This window comes from Euprymna scolopes, unplaced genomic scaffold (assembly GCF_053919585.1).
Source record: "Euprymna scolopes isolate OS-2025 unplaced genomic scaffold, ASM5391958v1 sca88, whole genome shotgun sequence".
In the NCBI taxonomy this organism is placed as follows: Eukaryota; Metazoa; Mollusca; class Cephalopoda; order Sepiida; family Sepiolidae; genus Euprymna; species Euprymna scolopes.
Genome location: NW_027633968.1, coordinates 70430 through 94555, shown reverse-complemented (window position 1 = coordinate 94555; position 24126 = coordinate 70430). Strand labels below are relative to the sequence as shown.

At 36.3% G+C, this 24126-nt stretch overlaps 1 pseudogene; it reads right to left on the bottom strand.

Moving 5' to 3' along the window:
* Nucleotides 1–3493: 3493 nt before the first annotated feature.
* LOC145276377 (histone-lysine N-methyltransferase SETMAR-like) lies at nt 3494–19974 on the bottom strand (annotated as a pseudogene).
* Between the last annotated feature and the right edge of the window lie 4152 nt (nt 19975–24126).

Genomic DNA, 24126 nt, shown 5'->3' with positions numbered 1-24126 from the left:
ATATTATTTGATACAAGTTCTATTTTTACTCATCATGGGGAGGGAAATTTATCTTTTTAATTGGAACCTGATTAGCCATCTTCTTCTTCATCTAAAACACAGCCAGTCAGATGAATTCAGATACAATTACAAAATGGCTATTTGCTACAAGCTTCTCACACGTTCAACAACTTCGATAAATCTTTAGAAAAACATTGTAAGCATTTTTTTGTCAGAAAACTATTATCATCAGAAAACAAATAATAGTAAAAAAATGCGATTTTTTATTGCATGGTTTTGGTTTCAACACTTTGGCTGATTTAATGCTAAAACACATGACATATTCTGTTTTATTGTATACAGATAATTGAACACAAGTTCTGTTTTTACCCATAGTTAGGAGGGAAATTATTTACCTATAGCTGGGAAGGAAATTTACTCATAGTTGGGAAGGAAATTTACCCATAGATGGGAGAGAAATTTACTCATAGTTACTCTTCAATAATCAAATTCTATTTGATTTTCACTGCAACCAATCATGGTGTTACCTCACTCATTAATCCTTATCCTCGAGTGGACTTTGGGCCTTGATAAGTGATGATTCCCATGTAAATAAAAAATTATAAAATTAACAAAAAAATGTGCGTGTGTGCGTGTTCCCTATAGAAAGGTTAGAAAATCTACATAAAATCTAATTCTTATATGAAATTTACTGGGAAAGACAATGAAAGTCTTCCTGAATCTCTAAGTGTACCCCTAAAGGAGGTTATTAAGACATACCCCACTTAAAACTTCAAATATATCTTATTTTTATGAAATTTATATCATACTAGTGAGGGTACCCGATGTTGTCCGGATCTGTGTAGGTGGTGTAGTAAGGAACCCCTGAGGAAAGGGGGGGGGTTAAAAAAAAGTGGTAGTAGCGGGAAGGGAGGAGAAATCAAAACAACAGTAGGCGGCCCAGGTGGAGAGAGGTGTTAAAAAAAAGTAGTAGTAGGCAGGCAGGCTCGAACCCGTAACGCGAAGGAGAAAAAAAAACTAACATCTTACCTGATGACTCCATCGCGCAACTGTAATTCGAAAATGTTGAAATTAAACATAGTCAATCTAACGGAGACGATCACTTACAAAAATGTCGACAAAAAAAAAACAACCTCTCCTTGAACAAAACTGCCCAGTTGAGAGTGAAGGAATGAATGTTTTTGGCCAATTTTTTTATATTTGTCTTCCGAAGGATCAAGCTTCAAAACAATACTGATCTTGTGAGGATCCGTCGTGTGTGTCGAAAGTTTTTGGCAGACATACAAACACACATTTTGCCCTTTATATATATAGAAGACGTATAAAATTTTCCATTTAAGACAATGAGAGTGGTCCTAAATCTGTATGTACCCCCTACTCTTAAGGGACCCATGGGGATAGAACCCTCTTAAAACTTTAAATATGTGTATCTTATTTTAATTTAATTCAAACCATATTTATAAGACATTTACTCAGTTTTCCAACATTTCAGCTTCGCCAAACTATATGAAGGGGTGAAACAGAAGGACGAAGAGGAAGACAATAAAAACAAATTTATTTGGTGTTATTATTAGCACAGCGAAAAAATTGCATCATAGTTACTCTAGTATATAAATGTCAATATGTGTGTGTTCCTTATTAAAAGACAAAGAATCAACATAAAAACTAAAAGTGTATTAATACATAAAATTTTCTGAATAAAATAATGGAAGTGCCCTCTTAAGGGATTTCTTTGTTAGTCTAGTTAATCGGACATGTTGAGGATGTATAAATACTGAAAGTTCACCAGAGAACATTCCATTGAAGTACTTGTAAAAAAAAAAAAAAAAAAAAAAAAAAAAAAGCACAGGGATGCAGAATTGCAGCGATGGTACAGGATCTGGAGCTTAATAAGCAGTGTTGGATCTATTAGGTTAGAGGTTCTTTTTTTGCATCCTGTCGACGAGGGGTGGAGGAGACTAGTGGTTGGTGCACCAGCCCAGATGTGGCAACAATACTCCATACATGAACAAGTTGTGCTTTTATAAATATAGGATATAGGCAGGTGTGAGGAGATATGAAAAATAAAAGATACAAACATTATTGAAAAATATTTGAGATGAGGATTGATAATTTAGATTATTTGGACTATTACTCTCACCTTGAATTATTATTTTCACAACATTTTGGATGATGTAACCTTTTACCTTCTTCGAGTGCATCTTTCAAACTTGGGAATATTTGTTGAACTCAGGAACTTATATAGAATTTCGACTGAACTCTTTATAAGGTAGATTGTTTTCATTCCGTCAGCCATGACCCAATAAAAACGTTAATTATTTTTATTTTACCCTTAGTTATAATCTTTTATAGTAAGAATTGAGCCTACAATCTCTAATTTCAAACCTTACTACTAAGTTTAACCTGGTGCTAGCAGATCAGGCTCTCTGAAAAGGTCACTCCCACAACCTCTGGGTCGTGAGCATTGCACTCAAACTATAAACATCCTCAGTCTCAATGTTGAATCATTCCATTTTCAAAGTACAATTTACACACACACAAAAAATGATATTGTCAACGATTTTTATAACATTGAAAATCACAATTCAATCTTTCTCTCAGCAAGGTCTTTTGCCGTTGCCCGGGTACACCCACAATAATTAAAGACTAAAAAGAAATCATATCTGTCCAGCTTCTCCAGCATTTCGGGAGTCTTGATCCCCAAGTAGGGAGCCCAATCGCTCCCTGGGATGGTCACATAACACAAGAGCATAGTCTAATTATTAACCATTTTGTTAGATCATCTCAAAAATGTATTTTGTCTCATTTGACAACATTTTTTTCAAATGTTATGAACGCTAATCACCTGTGTGCATGCGTTTTTTTTTCCTCCGAGGTCAAAGGACAATTCCATTAGTTGTCATTAAAAGCAATCTGACATACGTTTTAATATAATTTTTTAATTGATTCAAACAAGTTCTTAAGAGAATAAAGGATTTATACTGGGATATTCACCTTGTAGCTAAAAGATTTAAAATGGGGAAGAATAAAGAAAGTGGGAGTTATTCTTTGTTTAAGAGTATAGCTTAATTATTAACCATTCTGTTAGACCATCTTGAAAACGTGTCTCGTCTCATTCAAGCTTTGAACCAGACTCCTTGCCATTCAACTGCTGGTGTCACTATTTATCATGCCAATACTGAATCCATCGTTGGGCATCAAACTTACAGTCCGTCAAATCAAAGTACAAGTTAGTTCATCTCTGCAATCACTGAGTATGTGTTCATCGTTTATCAGGGATTTCCACAAGCATAGTTGCTTGGTGTCGCTAGTTCCCACCTGTAGAAGTTTCTGGCTGTCCTTCCAACCTTCACTTTTGCTCAGCTCAGGACTACCCAGTCCTCCCTTGGAAGATCCATTCAATGTAGGAGATGTTCTCTTAGATCTGGAATAGTTTCATTTAAGTAATCATTCCACTTATTCCATTTATCTCTATCTCGGCTCAAACAAAAATTTATTGATCAAAATAAGCAACATCAGAATTAATATACTTTTGTAAACGCAAAACAAGTATATTTATGCAAGTAACGTAAAAATATTGTGCTCTGATGGCAATGAAGTCGCTGAAGGCATTTTTGATGCATTTCTCACGCATAAAGTTGTCAAGATGCTTGAAAAAGTGATAGTAGGTAGGTGAGAGATCCGGAGAGTATTGCGGATGAGGCAATGTTTTGCAGCCAAATTCATTCAACTTTTGCAGGGTTTTTTAAGCATTTCTCATGCAGAAAGTTGTCAAGATACTTAAAAAAAAGTGGGAGTTGGTATGGCAGCTGAGGCAGAGTTTCGTAGCCCAATTCGTTCAACTTCTGCAGGGTTGGTTTAGCAACGTGCAGTCGAGCATTTTTATGGAGGAGAATTAGATCTTTTTTGTTGATTAATGCTGGGTGTTGTTGTCGAAGCTTCTGATGTATTTCATTCATTTGTTGACAGTACTTCTTTGCTGTAATGGTTTTACATGCATTCAAAAAACTGTAATGGATGAGACTGGTTGCAGACCACCAAACAGTCAGCATCACCTTCTTTTGGTGCAACTCTGACTTCGGGAAATGTCGTGGAGCTTCATTAGTATCTAATCATATAGCTGAGTGTCGCTGGTTGTCGTAAAGAACCCATTTTTCATCGCAAGTCACAACCAGATTAAGAAACGGGTCGTTCTTGTGGCATAAAAGAAGGGAAGATGATACTTCATAACGGCGTTTCTTTTGGTTGTCATTCAATTCGTGAGTTACCTATTTATCAAGTTTTTTTTATCTTTCCAATCTCTTTCAAGTGGTTGCAAATCGTTGTACATGTTACATCTAATTCAGAAACAAGTTCTCGAACAGTTGTGTGTGAATTTGTGAATTGTCTTCGACTAAAGCTCTTAATTGATTGTTATCAACATCCGATGGCAAACCAATACGTTCATCATGTTCAAGACTCTCATCGCTGCCACAAAATTTCTTAAACCAAAATTGTGCTGTGCCATGACCAGTAGTGGTTCCTGTGCTAAATGTTTCATTGATAAAGCGAGCTGTGTCGCAGATTTTCGATCTAGCTTAAATTGAAATAAAAAAATTGTGTGAATTTGCTTTTTTTTCATCTTGTATTCAACATTCTAAAAAGAAGACATAATTCTTTTAAAACGATTGTAATTTAAACGATTAAATAGACTCTTTAAAATAATATATAAAGTAAAGTTATTATAACGAAAACTTATTTGAAAATACATGATTTGAAATCAAAATTAAAAAGTCCACAAGAACTTTCTTCTCAACTTAATATTTGAAGATCTTATTAACGTTTTTTAGACTGTTTTAAAAACCTGTATTCTGCTAAACTATTGAGCCATATCCGGTTGGTTCATTGACTTCCGGTTCTTACAACTTAGCAGTGTCAATCTCTTAACCACCTCGTCTTAAACAGTTCCTGTTTACCGACATATATCTCAACAATAAGTACTAGCTAATAATTGCTAGTATTTGTGTCTACATCAATATTTAAAACCAAACTGGTAACCTGGTGTGATATTAGCCCTGAGCGATCTATGCCGGCTTCCTCCAAAGGAGTAAGTTTACAGGGTATATCAAGCAGTCTCCATGGTCATAGAAGATGATATATAGTGGCAAGCTTTCCAAATGGTCCCCCATTTGGTACTAGTTAGTCTCCATGTTACTTAACTTTAATGATGTAAGGAGAATGGGTGTGTGAATGTTGTTATAGCGTATATTTTTAAAGAACAAATATTTGAAGATATTATGAACTTGAAGCACGAATTACTTTTATTAAAACGACATTAAATAATCTGAAAAATCTTGATATACTGTTTAAAAAAATCCAACCAACAAAGCGTTGCAGAAATTTCTTTTATCTCTGATCCTAATGAGATATTAACGCCACTATTTTACAGATTGTTCAAATTGATAATTTTAAGACCCTCTAATAGAAGCTTAACGTGACGAAATTAAAATTTCTTCCACGCCCATAAGTTTCATCATAAAAATATGTTTTCAATCAAATTCAAGTATGTTGGTGTCCGATATCATACGTTTACTAAATGGACTCACCAATGTCTTAGTTTTTAATGTTTGTTACAGCCGTTGTCACAACGCCAAAGCTTTTAATGATTGTTAAAAACCTCAATGGCGAGCCTCAATTTATGTTATAATTATTTATTTATTATTTAAAAAAAAAAAAAAACTGTCTCCCCAGCCCACCCCCAAACAAGGCACATTGCCACTGAGATGTAAGGGGCGACTGTGATTTGGGAATCATATTTATGGGGCATCCTTAGTGGGGAGTTGTGCAGCAAGATATTTGTTTACATTACATATTAATTTTTGTATACTGGAACAGTCAGGAAAACAGGAAGCATGCATGGAATTCCAAAGGCTAACAGTTTGAGGAAAGAAGCTATTAGAGCAGAAACCCTTTTGGTATCTGAGAACCTCAACAATGGAGAGGTGAGCTTTAGTTGATTGTCAGGTTGACTAGGGGTATTTACATTGAGAAGTTCATGAAAACACATTCCATTAGTACTTGTAAAACAAAGAGATGCAATACTGCAGCGATAAGACAGAGGTTAGACCTTGTTAGACAGTGTGGGACCTATTAGATTAATATTCTTTTTTAAACCTTGTCTAAGAGGAAGAAACTAGTGGTTGATGCACCAGACCAGATAAGACAACAATACTCTATGCATGGGTGAATCGTAGTTTTGTAGAGAGATAAGATATTAGCAAGTGTGAGTAGTTTTCTAGCATGGTAGAGGGAGCCCACTTTCCTTGAAGCAATCTTGGCAGTGTCTTATATGTATTTGTTCCAATTTATGTTACCTGTGAATCGGAAAGTTTAAATTTTCAGGACGGAAAGTTTAAATTTTCAGATGAAATGAGTGAATATAATTTTGAGGAAGTGATCTTAAAAAATTCTACTTTTGAAGGTGTTTCTTATTTTTATTTATTTATTTATTTATTTTTTCTTTGAGTATTCTAAATTTAAATTGAAGTATTTTAGTGTCGGATATCATACTTTTACTAAATGGACCCAATGGTGTCTTAGTCTTTCAATGAGACTGAAACTGTTTTTACAACCTAATGGTGAGTCTCAAGGTTGTTTCTTATTCTTTCTTTTTTTTTTTATTTAATACTAGTGAAGGTACATGGCGTTTCCCGAGTGTTTGGAGGTGTAAAAGCAAAAAAAAAGTGTTAGTAGGGAGGGAGGTTTGAACCCGTGACAAACCCGAAGGCGGAAAAGAAAGTGAAAGAAAACGTGACATCTCACCACTACGCTACGAGGCCATAGGAAGTTAAAAGCGTTCAAATTTAGTGATGTCAATAAAAAAATTGACTTGTCAAGTGGGTGTAGAAATGAACGTTGGCTGAAGGCCAGTTCAGGTTTCTGCTGTTTCATATATTTGTTTCCTCACGATGTTAGGGAAACCAAGCTCCCTCAAAAAAGGGGGAACTCAAATGAATAGCAATTGTCTGATATGAAGGGTTTTCCCCACATTGATCAAAGCTAATTGCTTTCAAGCTTTCAAGACATCCCTGCATGAAAGGCCGCTGATGCCTTTTCATCAGAGAGTTTTGCTTTATTTATACGAAAAACACCAACAAACACGCGAAAGGATGGAATAGCGTGCATTTTATAAAAGTCAATCCCAAAAAATCTAGAGATGACGTCCCTTTGCAAATCGTAGATATTATAATCTCAGGAGTATATAAAAAGTTCTAAAATCTAGTAACCCCTCCGAGAAGCCCGGCGAAAAAAAGCCTTTGCTGGGCATACAAAAATGCGCGTGATCATTTAGTCTTTTATATATATAGACTAGCGGGGTACCCGGCGTTGCTCGGGTGTTTAGAGGTGTGTGTGTTGGAGTGGTGGGTAAATCAAAACAAAAGAAGTAATAACCCTGTTTAAATATTCAAACAACGATCAAAAACAAAAAAAAAGTTTTAAGACGAAGGTAGGCTTGAACCCAAAGTCTTGAGGTTAATAGTCTGATTATATAACACGACACCGCGAAGGCAGTAACTTCAAAAATAAGTGTTTATAAACCCAGGTGGTTTTCTAGGTCAAATCTCATGCCATAGTAGCAGCAGTAGCATCAGAGGCAGCAAGAGGAGCAGTAGAGAGAAAACGAATTCACAGCGCAAATTTTGTAAGATAAAAGTTGCTAAAATAAAAGACTTTTACGACATCGTTTCATAAGTCTTACATATTATAATCTTGATAGCATATAAAAAGTTATAAGAAATAGTAACCCCCCCCCCGAGAATCCCGGCGAAAAAAGCCTTTTGCAGACATACAGAAAAAATGCACACACACATACACACATGCACACATTTTCGCTTTTATATGTATACCACCACCATGCATGTTTTTATATGTATGCATGGAGTATTGTTGCTACATATGGGCTAGTGCACCAACCACAAACATCTCCCTCCTGAACAAGATGCAAAAAATAATTTCTTACTCAATAAGTTCTACACTGTCTGTCAAGCTTTAACCCCTGTCGCATCACCGCAATGTTGTACTTGTTTTATAATTATTTTCACTGATGAACTTGCTGCACTTGTACCACCTCAATGTAATCACACCTGACCCACCCAATAAGCAGCAAAATCCCACCCTTTCATTGTAGAGGTCCCTAGGTGCAGGAATATTTCCTACTCTAATAGCTTCTTTTCCTGAACTGCTCCCTTTTGGAATTACCTTCTTGCTTCCAACTTTCTGACTATACCATCATGCAGATATTTAAATGTAACATAAACAAACATCTTGCTGCTCAACTCTCCACCTAGATTGCCCTCTAAAACTCTGGCTCCTATCAGTAGCCCCTTATACTTCAGTGACAATATGCTTTTTTGAGGTGAACAAGCCACTGAGAGTATGGTGTCTATGCCTGTGCTCCATATCTAATATATGATATACAGAGAGAGAGAGAGAGAGAGAGAGAGAGAGAGAGAGAGAGAGAGAGAGAGTTCAAAGACTGACTACTTGAATGGTGTTGGGTCTATGGAACCTGCCAACTCAAAAAAGCTTAACCTTTTCTCCCTTGATCCCTGACGATTACATGATGATATCATTTTGACCTGCAATCTCTGCAGTCTATCAAGCACGTGCATGCAATATGGTGATATGAGGGTTTCGGAATGGAGGGAAATGATATGAGAATGATATGTTGGATGTGTAACGCAAGTCTTAAAGACAGACTCAGATTTGATGAACGCAGAGGAAGATTAAATCTTGGTACTTCTGCAGTTTAAAGCCCGTTTTTCCATGAGTCTTGCTCAGCAACACTCGGCAGACAACGGAAACCGCCGGATTATACTGAGCAAATGGAAGTCAATAAAAAGACGAACAAAAACGAAAGAAAATAAAACAAACAACCTACCGAAATAATTTAATAAATTTTACTGTTTTATTTATTTTTTTATGGTAACTGTTTTTTCTGTTTTTTTTTTCTTGAGGGGGGGGGGGGTAATAAAAGTTTTGTTTCTTTGAATTAGTGAAGAAATATTAGGTTCGTGCAAAAATAAGGTCGTTTTTTGACGTATATATATCTGATCAAAAATGACATTATTTTTCCACCAACCTAATATATTTTTTGTTTTGTTTGTGTATGGAAAATTATGTTGGTGTTTTTTTATGACCTGCCCCAACGTAGTATAAACACCCACAACTTCCCATCATAAGAATGGCTTTCGGAATAAATACTTCCAACCTCCCCATGTTAAGAATGGCTTTCGGAATAAACACCCTAAACCTCCCCATGTTAAGAATGACTTTCAAGGTTGGGGATGTTTATTCCGAAAGCCGTACTTCACATGGGGAGGTTGGGGGGTATTTATTCTGAGAGCCGTTCTTAACATGGGGAGGTTGGAGTGTTTATTCCAAAAGCTGTTCTTAACGTGTGGAGGTTGGGGGTGTTTATTCCGAAAGCTGTTCTTAACATGAAGAGGTTGGGGGTGTTTATTCCAAAAGCCGTTCTTAACATGGGGGGTATTTTGAAAGCCGTTCTTAACATGGGGAGGTTGGGGGTGTTTATTCCGAAAGCCGTTCTTAACATGGGAAGGTTGGGGGTGTTTATTCCGAAAACTGTTCTTAACATCGAGAGGTTGGGGGTGTCGTTGGCGCAATGATACTCTGCCCTTTCTTTTTTTTTCCTTTTAAACTCTTTCCTTTCTTTTTTCTTCCAATTTTTACCGTCTGCTTGCTCGCATCTCTTTTTGCTCACTCGGTATAATACGGCCGTTTCTATCATTCACTAGGCGTTGCCAAGCGAGACTCACGGAAAAACGAGCTTTAAACTGCAGAAGTACCTAAGTCTTATTAAAGTATAAAAAAACTTTAGAAAAACAAACGAGGATCAACTCACATTTAGTTTCATAATAGATATGTATGACAAGTACTGACCCAACAGTCAATGTAGAAGATTTTAAGGAACTTAACTGTTGTGTATTTTGTGGAATTTTTCTGTTGAACTTTGGAATCTGCACGGAATTTTGAACGGAATCCTTTATTTAATCCATTGGGATAGCATGCTCCAGTACTGTTAGCCATGACTGGGTAGAAGTTCTAAGTAATTTGCGACTGTATTTTGAATTTTGAGTGTAGCCTGCACTAAGGATTGACTCTTCAATCTTCAGAAAAGTGCCACTCAAAACTGTAGAAAGTACTTTATCCAAATGAGACAAGTCCTTGCAGATGAGAACAGTAGTCTAAAAATCCAAATAATACGAATAATCAATCCTCATCTCAAAAATTCAGAAACATAAAGCATGATCGTTTTCAAGTCCAATGTTAACAAATTCTAGTTGAGGCCTTATCTTAAATAATCAAATTCTGCTCAGATGTAACGATTGTTTGCAATTAAGATGTTTACCTTATCGTCCACCTGAAACAAATCATTAACGCTTGTCCTCGAGTAGCCTTTCTTTTCTTTTTAGACCTTGTTAGACAGTGTGGCCTTATCTCCCTTGATGAGAGGTGATTTGTCAGCAAAAAAGAAAACCCTTTTCAGCTTATTCTACATATGGGTACATCTACTAGTTTACACACACACACACACACACACACACACACACACACACACACACACACACACACACACACACACATATATATATATATATAAATAAAATGTTTTTATATGACAAAAAATAATTCTTATTAGATCTTGCAAACATAAGCATTTGTCCTCCAGCTCTATTATATGCTTCCCCCATCCTCTCTAATCCGAACCGCTCCTTCAACTACATACAAGCAAAATAAATAATAAAAAAAAAACTTCTAGAATTTGATCTTCTGTTTTTACAATTGAAGAAGTATTTGTAATTCTTTCAACAAGTCCCCCCCCCTTCCGCCATCCAACTCGGGTAGAGAGGGAGAGGGAGCTGAAACAAATGGTGAAACCCTCAAGTTTAGGTGAAATTCTATCCACTTCCTTATTATAACCACTTTTACCGAAAGTAAGAGCTCATCCCATGTGTGTTGCCCAGAGGGTGCTAGATGCCCCCCCCCAAAAAAAAAGAAAGGGGGGGGGTCCACATTAGTATATCATAACATGTTGGGTCAGGGGGAACAAATTACCACTTACACACTATTTTGATTCTTCTCGTGCTTGTCCACAAAGTCACAAGAAAATACATTCCTTTCACACACACACACACACACACACACACACACAAACACACACACACACACACACACACACACACACACACACACACACACACACACACACATGTATATATAAATTCAAAAACATTATCAAGTTTACAAATGGAGTAATTCTGTAAACGTAAAGCATGTCATATATAAATATTAATATTTATATGACAATCCTAACAAGAAAAAAAAAGTTCAATATTCGAGATAATACAGGGTGGGGCAAAGCAACTTTCTTATTGCTTTTAATTGATATTCCCAATAAGCAAGTTGCTCTGCTCCATCCTATATAAGGAATTCAAAATTGTTTTCAATTTATGTGCTAGTAGTTTGTAGTTTGTGTTATTCCATTGGTTATTGACACAGTTGAGTTGAAGCTCCACTGCATCCAGGCTGTCCACTTCATATAGAGGTATGTCCACTAGACGTTTGAGGTTGGGACTAGGATAGCCTGGTGTTGGTGGCTGGTCAGGTATCTTTTCAAGCCAAATGTCCAGTTATTTCTTGAAAGTGTCGGAGGACACTCTCTTTATATTTCTTATTGCGACTGGAATACACTTGAATGTTCTTGTGCCACTGTAGGTGAAGCTGTGGTGGATGAGGAATTTGATTCTCTGTGTAATCCCAAGTGTGGTTTTTATATAGCAGAGCCTTTCTCGCTACTCTTTCTACTATTATTGTGTTTGGGACCCTTCCTTCCCAGATTTCTCATATGTAGAAAATGCCCAGTCACCATATTAATGTACTTGGTCGAATTAATTCGACCTTGCAAGCGAAATATAGGCCCTGGACCATTAGTACTAAGTATGCTCCACACCAAAACTGAACCTCCACCACCTTACAGAGTTGAAACTGAGCACCTAGGATGAAATTCTTCATCTTTCCTCCGACGGACGTACTGCCTACCATCACTGCCTAGCCTATTGAACTTGCTTTCGTTGCTAAAAAGAACTTTTGACCAATATGAAGATTCATGATCTTCATTGCATCTGACGAAGTCCAGATGGTGCTTTTTGTTCTTTACAGAAATCATTGGCTTGCTTCTTGCAACATATCCTCGCAAATTAAATTCCTTTAATCTGTTCTTGACATAGAAAGAGAGCACTTTTTAATAAGATTGCACTGTTGTTGGATTTGGGGAGCCGTTTCAAATCTGTTTCTTAGGTTGCTGATCTTGATAGCATTGACTTCCCTGTTAGAAGTAACTCTAGTACAACCAGATTTAGGGGCATCACGAACACTGCAAGTGTTTTGGTGCTTTTGCACAGTCTTTCGTACCGTTTTCTCATCACATTTCAATCTGCAGCCGATTTCTCAATTGGATAAACCAGAAAGATGGAGATTAATGAACTTCTGATGCTCACTAAGAGAAAGTCGAGGCATATGAACTAAATGTTACATTGTATAACCTGGAACAACAACAATTACAATTAGAGATGCTTTGTTGCCTGTTGGTGGATATTTTAAACTGATTTAGGGACGATAATTTAAGCTGGTTTTAAGCAAATTTGTTGCTTCAGACTTTCTTTTTGCCTCCTCAATTTGAAGTTATTTCATTGAATTGACGTGAACACTAGAATATTTCAAGTAAAAGTCAAATATGAACAAGTAAAATTATAGAGGAATAAAAGCCGAATCAAATGAGGTATAGGTTGTTTAAACAATTACATTAAATTTAGTTTAAACTTGCATATATATATATATATATATATATATATATATATATATATATATATATATATACTTATTTATTGTTAAATAAACATGTTTCCATCCCGCTGCTACAAACAGCCATTTGTTTCAATCAAACAACAGATATCATCAGGCAGCGACTTGACGATTCAAATGTTCAATGAATAATGGATTTTTTTTTTAGGTAGGAACTCTTTAAAAGTTAGAGTTAAAAAACCTTAAAACACAGAACTTTAATTATAAGATGTAAAGAGGGAGGGGAAATCTAAAGAAAACTAATAAAAAATAATGGAGAGAGAATGATGAGGAAGAGAAAAAAGAAATAGAGAAAAATATATAGAGAGAATAAAAATAGAGAAAAAAACCAATATAAAGGGTTATTATAAAAAGCAAGGGCTAGAAGAGAAAAAGAGAGAATGATGAGAGATAGTTAAAGAGAGAAAGAGTGAAAGTAAGAATTAATAGGACGGGAAGTTTAGAATGTTAAGAGAATAGAGAAAAAGAGAAAAAGAATTGCGTGTCACCTAATTTAATGACAATTATACATTACAATGACAAGACGCGTTATTGCAACAACACAAACAAAAAACACAATCTTAGCGTTAAAAGCGTACATGTCAAAAGTGACAGCGAATGTAAGCAACCAACATATTTATCATCTCACATACGTCCACGAGTAATATCAACGCAGTTTAAACATACATCTACAATTAATTAAATGTTTTTTTTTTTTTTTTTTTTTTTTTTCTCCACGTTAAAAAACGACCCTGGTGTCTAACTCTGTCCCGTGGGGAGGCATAGTAAATAGGTACAATTAATTAAACTCTTTATACTTAATAATATAAGTTTAAAATTTTCACGGTTTATTTCATTTTAGTTTAGTTTAGTTTAATAATTTTACTATATTGTGTCATCATTATTTTTATATATTTGTTTAAATACGTTGACATTTACAATTCTTGACAGTTACGGTTTCGTAGCGCAAAATCATTCATTTAATTATTATATCAATCAAAGAATCTATTTTGCATCAGAAGAAATAGCAACTGTCAATCCACCAAAATAAAAAAAGTAAATAAAATGCATTTAGGCATGATTACAAAATCCGAAAATTGGAAGAGAAGTTTTTACTTTATCTTTTTATCGCGCCATTTTGAATTTACAAGTCTCTAAAATTTAAATATTCGTATTAATAAATGGTATTAATTTTAACATACACTACTCTTTGTTTTTCATGCATACACTAAATTTCACAGTGAATAAGGATTATTTGATACTGGAGATATTCGTAATCGTACCATATTTCCAAAAGAGGGGAGATTTAACATATGGGAAATATTTGGAATCAAGTTTCCCCTTGCTGTTATTTCAGATCATTTGAGACCATAGCAGTAACTTTTAGTCTCCCCTCCATCAAGACCAGAGTGGATATATATATATATATATATATATATATATATATATATATATATATATATATATATATATATATATATATATATATATATATATATTAGTATAATTTATATGAATAAATGCAAAAATATATTCCATTTATTACCATCGAAATTGCTTATTTACATCAATAATACAACACGTATTTAACTTCTCTCTCACCACAAAAAAATATCTAATGATATAACTTGTTCTTGAATCACGTGACTTTAAGTTGAGTTGACACGGAAAAACCATGGTGATAAAACTTATTCTTCCATATATCTGACTATCAAAAAATCAAAATTGATCCTAATTTATAACAACTTTTCTATTTGTTGTTGCGAAACAACAATATGCACGAAAGGGTTAATTCACAGGCAAGATGGCCGTCATTCCACAGTCGTACTCTTTTGATATCTCGTATCAGTAGATTTAAAACTATTGTCCAAAATGTCCAAATAAAAAATAGCATTATTTTTAATTTAAAAAAAAAACACACACAGAATTTTCTGTAATGTTTTTCCTTTATTTTTCTCATAATATCTTTTAATTTAAATGTCATTCATGTTTAGGCAAGGCATTCAGTTTAGACTTCATAGTTGCATCAATTCACGAGTGGCAACATGTCAAGCAGTTAACTGTTTTATTTAACTGCCATCCGTGAAATGATACAACTATATGAATTCTACACCGAATGTCTGGCCTAAATATGACATTTAGATTAATGTTCAACTTAGAATTCATTATGATATCAATTCACAGATGACACTTATAGTCCAGTCAATCTAGCTCATTTTTTGGCTCAACCTCAAACAAATTGCTAACAAAGGTTTTAAACTTGCATTGTAGGCAAGAATATCTCCTCTTTCAGATAAAAAAAAGTTTACCAAAATTAACCTTGCGGAAAGGGGTCAACGACCGCCATCTTTAAAGGGTCCCCCCGATTCTAGTTTCCCTCTCTCAACTCAATTATTTTAAGTATATCTTCAAAAATTACAAATGTATCAACGTGAAATTTTATAAATCAACAGTTTTCATGAATTTGAATATAATTATAAACTCATTGGTTTGGTTTTATTTGATTTTGGTTTACGGCATATCAACCCTTTTAGATTATTTGATACTAGTCCAGTCAATCTAGCTAGTTTTTTTTTTGTCTCAACCTCAAATAAATTGCTAACAAAGGGTTTAAAATTGCATTGTGGGCAAGAATATCTCCTCTTTCAGATAAAAAAAAAGTTTACCAAAATTAACCTGCGGAAAGAGGTCAACGACCGCCATCTTTAAAGGGTCCCCCCGATTCTAGTTTCCCTCTCTCAACTCAATTATTGTAAGTATATCTTCAAAAATTACAAATGTATCAATGTGAAATTTTATAAATCAACAGTTTTCATGAAGTTGAATATAATTATAAACTCATTGGTTTGGTTTTATTTGATTTTGGTTTACGGCATATCAACCCTTTTAGATTATTTGATACTAGTCTAGTCAATCTAGCTGGTTTTTTTTTGTCTCAACCTCATATAAATTACTAACAGAGGTTTTTAAATTGCATTGTGGGCAGGAATAACTCCTCTTTCAGATAAAAAAAAGTTTATTAAAATTAACCTTGGATAAAGGGGTCAACGGCCGCCATCTTTAAAGGGTCCCTCCGATTCTAGTCTTCCTCTCTTAACTCAATTACTGTATAGTCCAGTCTTTGGTGTTGTGGCTGAACCTCAAACAAATTGCTAACAAAGGTTTTTAACTTGCATTGTGGGCAGGAATATCTCTTCTTTTATATAAAAAAAGTTTACCAAAATTAGCCTTGGGGAAAGGGGTCAACGGCCGCCACTTTTAAATCATTTGGGCTCTGTCGTAAAATGCGATAACTAGCGAAAAGGATGATACGCAAAATTAACAATTACCATAATGTAAAAGGACAAAATATCGACTGTGTCATCTTTTTTGCTAAATCGCCAAGGCCGATATATTGGCCTGAGTCTAAAGGGTTAAAATTCAACTTAACAGTATTAAAATTTCGATGCATAAAATTCCTGACAAGTATGTCCATTAAAACAATTAATTACAAAAATAATCATTTTTGCTGACAAAAAACCTTTATTAAATTACACAGAACAAGTTTATGAACGGACCAAAGAACATTTCTTGTCAAGAACTAGTCAAAGGTCACCACATCATCATCATCATCATCATCATCATCACCATCACCACCACCACCACCACCACCACCACCACCACCACCACCACCACCATCATCATCATCATCATCATCATCATCATCATCATCATCATCATCAAGATCTGGCTGTGATGAGTTGGTGCAATGGAGGCCTTTGCAATATCCACACAAGTTTGAACAGTGAATGCCATGTTTCCCGCAACTGCATCTTCCTGTAGTACATCCTGAAGTACAGTTACACCTAATTATAGCCAAAAAATTTACAGGGCCAGGTGGTAAGTCAATCTTAACTGGTTGTAATTTACCATCTGAAAGTGTCCATCCCCACTCGTCAGGTTTTAGCTGGTTTCTACCTTTCCATTCCTGAATTTGGAAGTAAACTCGAAGGCTGTGGAATTTCGTAGCTGCTCTTGTCGGTGGCAATGATTTGGCTCAACATACTTTGAGCTATTTGCAACCTTTTCCTTAAAGCGCCTCAGTCGAAGATGATTGATGTTTTCCCCATCATTACCATTGTATAGGCACACTAAAGCCTTCTCCCCAGCTTCAATAACCTCTTCTGCACTGCTGTCTTTGCCAAACACTTTAGCCAGTTCGAGGAAGTTTCCATTGTTCATCACCTTTCGGAGGGATGCTGCCTTCCCAATTCCGTGAACACTGGATGTAGAATCACAACCCAGTAGTGCATGAATGAAAAGAATGTTGGAACAGACCGCATCTCCCAATGATTTCCTCACCTCTTTGATGTTCCAGACTTTCACTCTTTTTTCACTAGCTTTTGGTTGTGGCGTAAAGAAGATGTTGTAAATATCATCGCTATTGGTATGATAACATAGAAGGACCAATAGGTCAGTGTCATCTGCTATCAAAATGGTTTCTCCTGTCTGTGCCAGTTCTAGAGTAGTCTTCACAATCAATATGTCAGCGTCTCCAGATGCATGGATTACTTTACAACCTGCTTTCTTCAAACTCTTTCTCAGCAAGTTGATAAACAATTGTTTGTTTTGTCGATTAGCAAGGAAAACATCCTTTTTTAATTTGAACACCATGAAAGGAGTCAGTGACACATTAACTCCAACAAACCCCCCTGCTCGGCGTCGGTGAGTCGAGTCCTTAATGGATGGGCCACTTTCATATTCATCAAAGACAACACATGCTTTTCCATATCTATTTGTGACATATCTACAGTATTGGTCACAGATCTCATTAAATGTGCGACCTTTTTGCCAAGGGAGACGCTGAAGTAGTGCTCCTCCATCTAAGAGATACTGTGGATCTGATGATTGTGGACCTGATTGTACATGAGAAGTCAGTTCCCATATAGCGTCCGCCAAAGGAGATTTTTTTGCCTGTCGCAGTAATCCAAAATAATCAAAAAGAGCAGGTGGGTAACCACACAGCTCATATTGAAAATGTTCTTGCTGCTCCTGGGTTGAGGGTTCATTATTAGTCTCTGGAATAAGAGTTGTGGATCAGTCTCAACAGTTTCATCTTTGCTGAGTGAAACTTTTGATCCAAGTGTAATTGCTTGACCCTTTTTTTAAAAAGTGTACTCTTGTACATTTTCTCCAGCCATTGAAGCTATGATTGCCTCTCCTATGGCGTTTACTCTGTCCACATTCACCTTTTTGTCTCCAGTTACTCCACTTGAAATGCTGTGAATAGACGGATCTTCCGTGAAAGGGTCATATGTCTGGAGAAACGCAAGGACCTTCCATGTATCCCTCACATCACGCTCTTTTCTTGCTGAAGTAGCCTCCTGATGCTGGTCACTAGTGCCATAATGAATGCTTGCTAGTCCTTGCATTGTAAACTTGATTTCCGCGCATGCTGGCAGTGATAGCGTCCAAACCAATCGTTGAATTTCGTCCATTCCTCTGCCATGAGTAAGGCCTCCAGACGTCTTCAGGCTTCTCATTAGCACCTGTTCAATAACCAGATCTGTTGACAAGCCAGCCCAGTAGCGATCACTCCGTCTAATGACATGGAATCCTTCCGAAAATATCTGGTATACTTCAGGGTGGGTTTTTGGCAGACCCTCCATTTGCTGCAAATACAGATACGCCGACTTTGCATATAGGACGTGTCCTGCTGCAGCGAATATTGGCAGCATTTTCCTAACAGCGTCAAGATGCAATGTCCAGTTCCCGGTGCGCTCTGCTTTGATAAACAGTTGCAGGCTCTTCACCATATCAAGGTATTGAATCCACAATTTTGCTGTTCGCTGCTCAACCATCGCATCCTTCACATGGTTGATTTTCTGGGTAATCCTGGTTACAGACTCTGAAGACAGAACATTATCCAATCTCTCAGTCCCACCAAGGAGACCTATCAATAGCCCTGGAGCTTCTTTAAGGTCTTCATTTTGATGAAATGACTCTTCTGCATCAGTGTTGGGTTGATCATGCTCAGTGACATGTGAAACTGGCAAATCATAGGCTTTTGCTAATAAAATAGCATTCAGAGCAGCAGCAACTAAAAAGTGAGCACGAATGGCTCTTGGAATTGCTTTGCCACTTAGCATGTGGTTGACTGTGTTTTCAGCATACACAAGTTCAAAAAGTTCTTGCAAACCAGAACCTTTCATCAAATGACCAATTGACCCCAGAAAGCTCATCTGTGTATGGAGCCCACCAAGTCGCAAGACAAATGATTTCAGGGGACTGGAACTAGGCTGTGACTCGACTATCATCATTGCTTTGTACCAAAGTGGCTGATCAAATGTTAGAATTGGTGTTATGTTGTTTTTTTCTGGCTAAATCACTAATGTAACATAAAGTTGAGTACACACAGGTTGGGTTACTAGGATCCAGTTCAATCATTGGCAAAAAAACTGTTGCTGATTTTCCAGGATATGTTCCTTTGTACACTGACTGCATAAGGCCTGACCATGCGGGTCTGGACGGATGTAAAATTAGTGAAACCTCCCAAAGGATGTCAACATTGGCAGTGGAATCGACAACTTTCTTGGCCAGGAGCTTTTTAAATGTAACTGGGGGTTTGTTGGTGTGCCGTGAATCTAGGAACTTTATTTTGATCCTTCCAACCTTTATTATCTCTTCTGAAAATACCTGAATCCTTGGAATTGGTTTTGCTTTAACTTTCCCGGGGGTAACAGATGCTATGATGCCCATACCATGGAATGTGTTGAATCCATCAATACTCCTTACATTATGGTCCACATTATCAGCTACGAACTGCACAAATTCAGTTTCGACGGGAACAGAATTTCAGTCCCATGAACAAGAGCAGCACTTCTTTCGAATTTCTGGACTTCCGAGTAGGATGAAGAGAAACCATGCTTATTCAGAGTGTCAATCAGGAACCTCGATCCAAATTGGTTATGCATTTCTACGGCTAAACCAAACTGTAAAGGTGCAAGGAGAACTCTAGGTCTAACAGCCTGCATTATCGCTTGACCTATCGATGCAAGTTTCAAATCATTGTCTTTGCCTGCAAACATATTCCTGAGAAAAATCAACAATGATTTAGGAACATATTCAAGAATCACATCCTGTTCAAGATCATTCTTAGATGGGAGAACGGGGATGGGAGAGAGAGTCTGCTCAGACTTGACCAGTACCACAACCTACAGGCGCCAGATTTATGACCACCAGAATATTAAAATATTTTATGGCTTGTTTTCGGCCAGTGACGGCAAGCATGTGCGGCTAATAAAAAAAGAATACTTACAGTAATTGAGACTAGAATCGGAGGGACCCTTTAAAGATGGCGGCCGTTGACCCCTTTCTCTGAGGTTAATTTTAATAAACTATTTTTATCTGAAAGAGGAGTTATTCCTGCCCACAATGCAATTTAAAAACCTCTGTTAGCAATTTATTTGAGGTTGAGACAATAAAAACAGCTAGATTGACTGGACTAGTATCAAATAATCTAAAAGGGTTGATATGCCGTAAACCAAAATCAAATAAAACCAAACCTATGAGGTTATGATTATATTCAATTTCATGGAAACTGTTGGTTTATCAAATTTCACATTGATATATTTGTAATTTTTGAAGATATACTTACAATAATTGAGTTGAGAGAGGGAAACTAGAATCGGGAGGACCCTTTAAAGATGGCGGTCGTTGACCTCTTTCCGCAAGGTCAATTTTGGTAAACTTTTTTTTATCTGAAAGAGGAGATATTCTTGCCCACAATGCAATTTAAAAACCTTTGTTTGAGGTTCAGCCACAATTTGACTGGACTATTATGCAAATAGCGTATCAAGCGCTTAATGAACATTATGATAAGTTGGACTATTCCGATTATTATTATCAGCTTGACCGTTACTTTCATAACGTTTCCGTCGATGTAACCTTCAATCTTTTTCAGGAATATCTACAGAAATTCGTACAGAACCTTTGATTTAATTAATCGGAATTGTGTTTTGTTAGGAAAAAGAAATTGAAGTCTGACATGGAAAGTGATGAATACTTGCTTTATATTTTTTATTTCGATAAGTGATGCTTTTCTAGTGTCATCTCTGGAGTTTGATTCTAAGAAATTTAAAATTAAAGTAAAATAATGTGTGTGTGTGTGTGTGTGTAGAGGTGTGGGTGAGAATTAAGCTATACAAAATTTTCCATGTTTCATCCTCATGAGGATTCGTCAGGTTATTGCAATAGCCTGACGAATCCTCACAACGATGAAAGGTGAAATATATATTTTCTAACTTGCTACCCTGCTCTAGTTACGTGTCAAGCGCTAAAGTTTTATGTATATACATAAAATAATAATAATAATAATAATAATAATAATACACACACACACACACACACACACACACACACACACACACACACACATATATATATATATATATATATTCAAGCAGACATTATTAAATATAACAGAGATACTTTATTGTATGATTTTTTTTTTCGATTTTCCATATAATCTTTTTTATATCAAAATCGAAAATATTGAAAAGTTCCATAGTTATCACGGGCACTTTCGATTCGACTGCGAATCATCTTCAGGTGTTGATGAGGTGAACGTGAGTAGAAGCGAAAATGAAAAGTAGAAAAGTGAAAAGTAAATTTTTGACGTGAAGATTTTGTGTTCTAATTTTACAGAACTGTGTTCTTTATTGTTTGATGTCAAAAGAACGGTAAATGAAATGTAACTTTGTGAAATATTTGTATCTAAATGCATTGTTACAGGAAATCGGTTTTTTTTAGGCAAATGACAGTATCTGAATTTGGCACCATTTTGTACAATTTTGTTGTTGTTTGCTTTTGTTATGTCACAGACTGGAGTCAAATGTGTCTTGGCTTGTGGGCATACTTAAATTAATGAGTAATTACAAATAAGAAAAGAAATAAGACGAAATATTTAAATGGTTACCGAATGGAAGTAGATGAAAAACGAAAAGGGAAACAGACTGTTATGAGTAAAGGGTCCTGAGTTTATCTTTAGTTTTGGAAGGGTTAAAGTTCAGTTAGGGTTCAATCGGCGGGAGACATATTGTTATAAGTAAAATCCTTTATCTCCTAGTGGTCAGGTACTTATGGAAGCACATTATAACTGTGATAGGGGATGTTGCAATATTTTGGAGTAGTAATGGGGTATGATCCCACACAGTCGGACGATTCTATTTATAAACGATGCTGCTAAGAACTATTGAATCAAATTAATTCACGTTCTGCTACAAACCAATCAGAAACCAGAATTGCTTCATAAATATTAAATCTTTTTTGGAGCAATTTCACATGTTCTTTTCCCGGGTTTCGACACGGTAAGAATATTTTGTTCTGTGGAACTGTCTACTACAAACAAGTCACCTCCCAGGACTTGTGTGTAACAGCGAACCATCTGAAACTGTTCTGAAACTCAAAATGGCTTACACTTCTAGAGGGGATTATCCACATGACCTTAAGATGCGAGATGGGACAATGCTTTTGGTCTGCGGACATTTGTAAAAGCTCCTTCTTGTGGATCAAAGATGCCCCAACATTATGGTTAGGGGATGGAATTGCCACATGCTGAGTTCTTGGCCTAGTTAAGGATCCGCTAGGCACCATAGGAATGGTACAAATCGTTAGTTAAGTTAAGATGTTGACCTTCCTCCTTTCGATAACTCTGGTCGGATAGTCGTGGCATCTTGGATTTGGTGAAGTCTGGGTGCATCTGTATATTAATTGGTATCTTCAAAAATTAGTGTGCTGACCACCAGATAGGCGTACAAGGTTTTTTCTGTTTTGTTCCCCCAAATTAGTAGAGTGATTGAACGTCAATAATGACAGAGGGGGTAAGACCTGGGATGTAGCAGTTTGTAGTGCAACCCATGGAGAAAAGAGCTTGTTTGTAAAACCTGGGATGATGATTCACATGTGTTGACGAGGCATAGGGCCTCGATTTGTGTCGTGTCGGCTGATTGCTAAGGATTTTATTGTCAACGAAAGCAGGGGATGCTCCTGGAATTGCAATTTGGTTTTATTGAGAGGCCATGAGGTCATATAGACTGAGTCGTAGTTTCGACATGGCGCAAAAATTAGTGCCACATGGCATTAATTGTGGATTTTGTTTTACAGTGGATTGTGGTATGACAGCTTTTATTTGGGTTGGATATATTTGGTCCCTCTTAAATTAAACGGGGGAAGTAGAAAATGTAAGCCTTCACCATACATTCTGATAAAAAAGAGGGGAAGGTATGTTAGGTTATTGCTGGGCAACGCCGGGTAGAAAGTATTCATTCAGTTATCAGGTTATCTATCTATCTTTCTATCTATCTGTTTAATTGTCTATCTATCTAGTGAAGTAAACAATAGATTGAATCATGAGAAATGATTAGCTGAGTGAGATGCAGGTGCAGAAAGGGTCAAAGTGTCATGCTGTGACATGAATCAAATTCTGTGACTGATCAAGTTGCACTGGAAGGTATGCAAACGAGAACCGGATCTGACGTGTCAGAGGTTCTGGTTTGAATAAACTGAGTTAATTTTAATGAGTTTGTTTTTAGATGCCAAAGAGACAAGATGGGGTAAACAGGCTCCCTGTAAGGGAACAACGGTTTCCAAATGGAACCACAAGCAGGAACTGTTATTCACATGTGACGAAATGCCTGGGAGTGAATAAAGAAAAAATATATAAAAACAACCATTCGTCTTGGTTTCCTGTCTTGCATGCGTCTTTTGTTGTAACAGAGCTAGCTCCACCAAGACGTTGGTGCATCTTCCCAAAAGAAACACCAGCAGAAGACAGGGATGTCGTTATGTATATGCACACTCACTCAATGAAAAGAAACTGGAATCTTAGAGAGATATCAATCATACCAGTTATTATAGGTGCCACAGGGCTTATGAAGAAGAACCTGAAGTCCTACCTAACTAATATTCCTGGTGAACCAAGTGCAAAAGAGATCCAGACAATTGCACTTAAAGGGAACAACGAGGATACTAAAAAGAGCTCTCGGTTGGTTTCAATAAAAAGCAGGGCAATGTTGGCAGCGTTACAATCTTCAAAGGAAGAAAATTCAAAAAAAGACAAGATGAGTACAGCTGTTAAGTCAGACTTAGAGATTAGACAAGAGTTAAACAAGACCGTTAAACAAACAGTTAAATAAATAAAAGAAGTAAATACACAATTCAGTAACAAACAGACTATTTTCATAA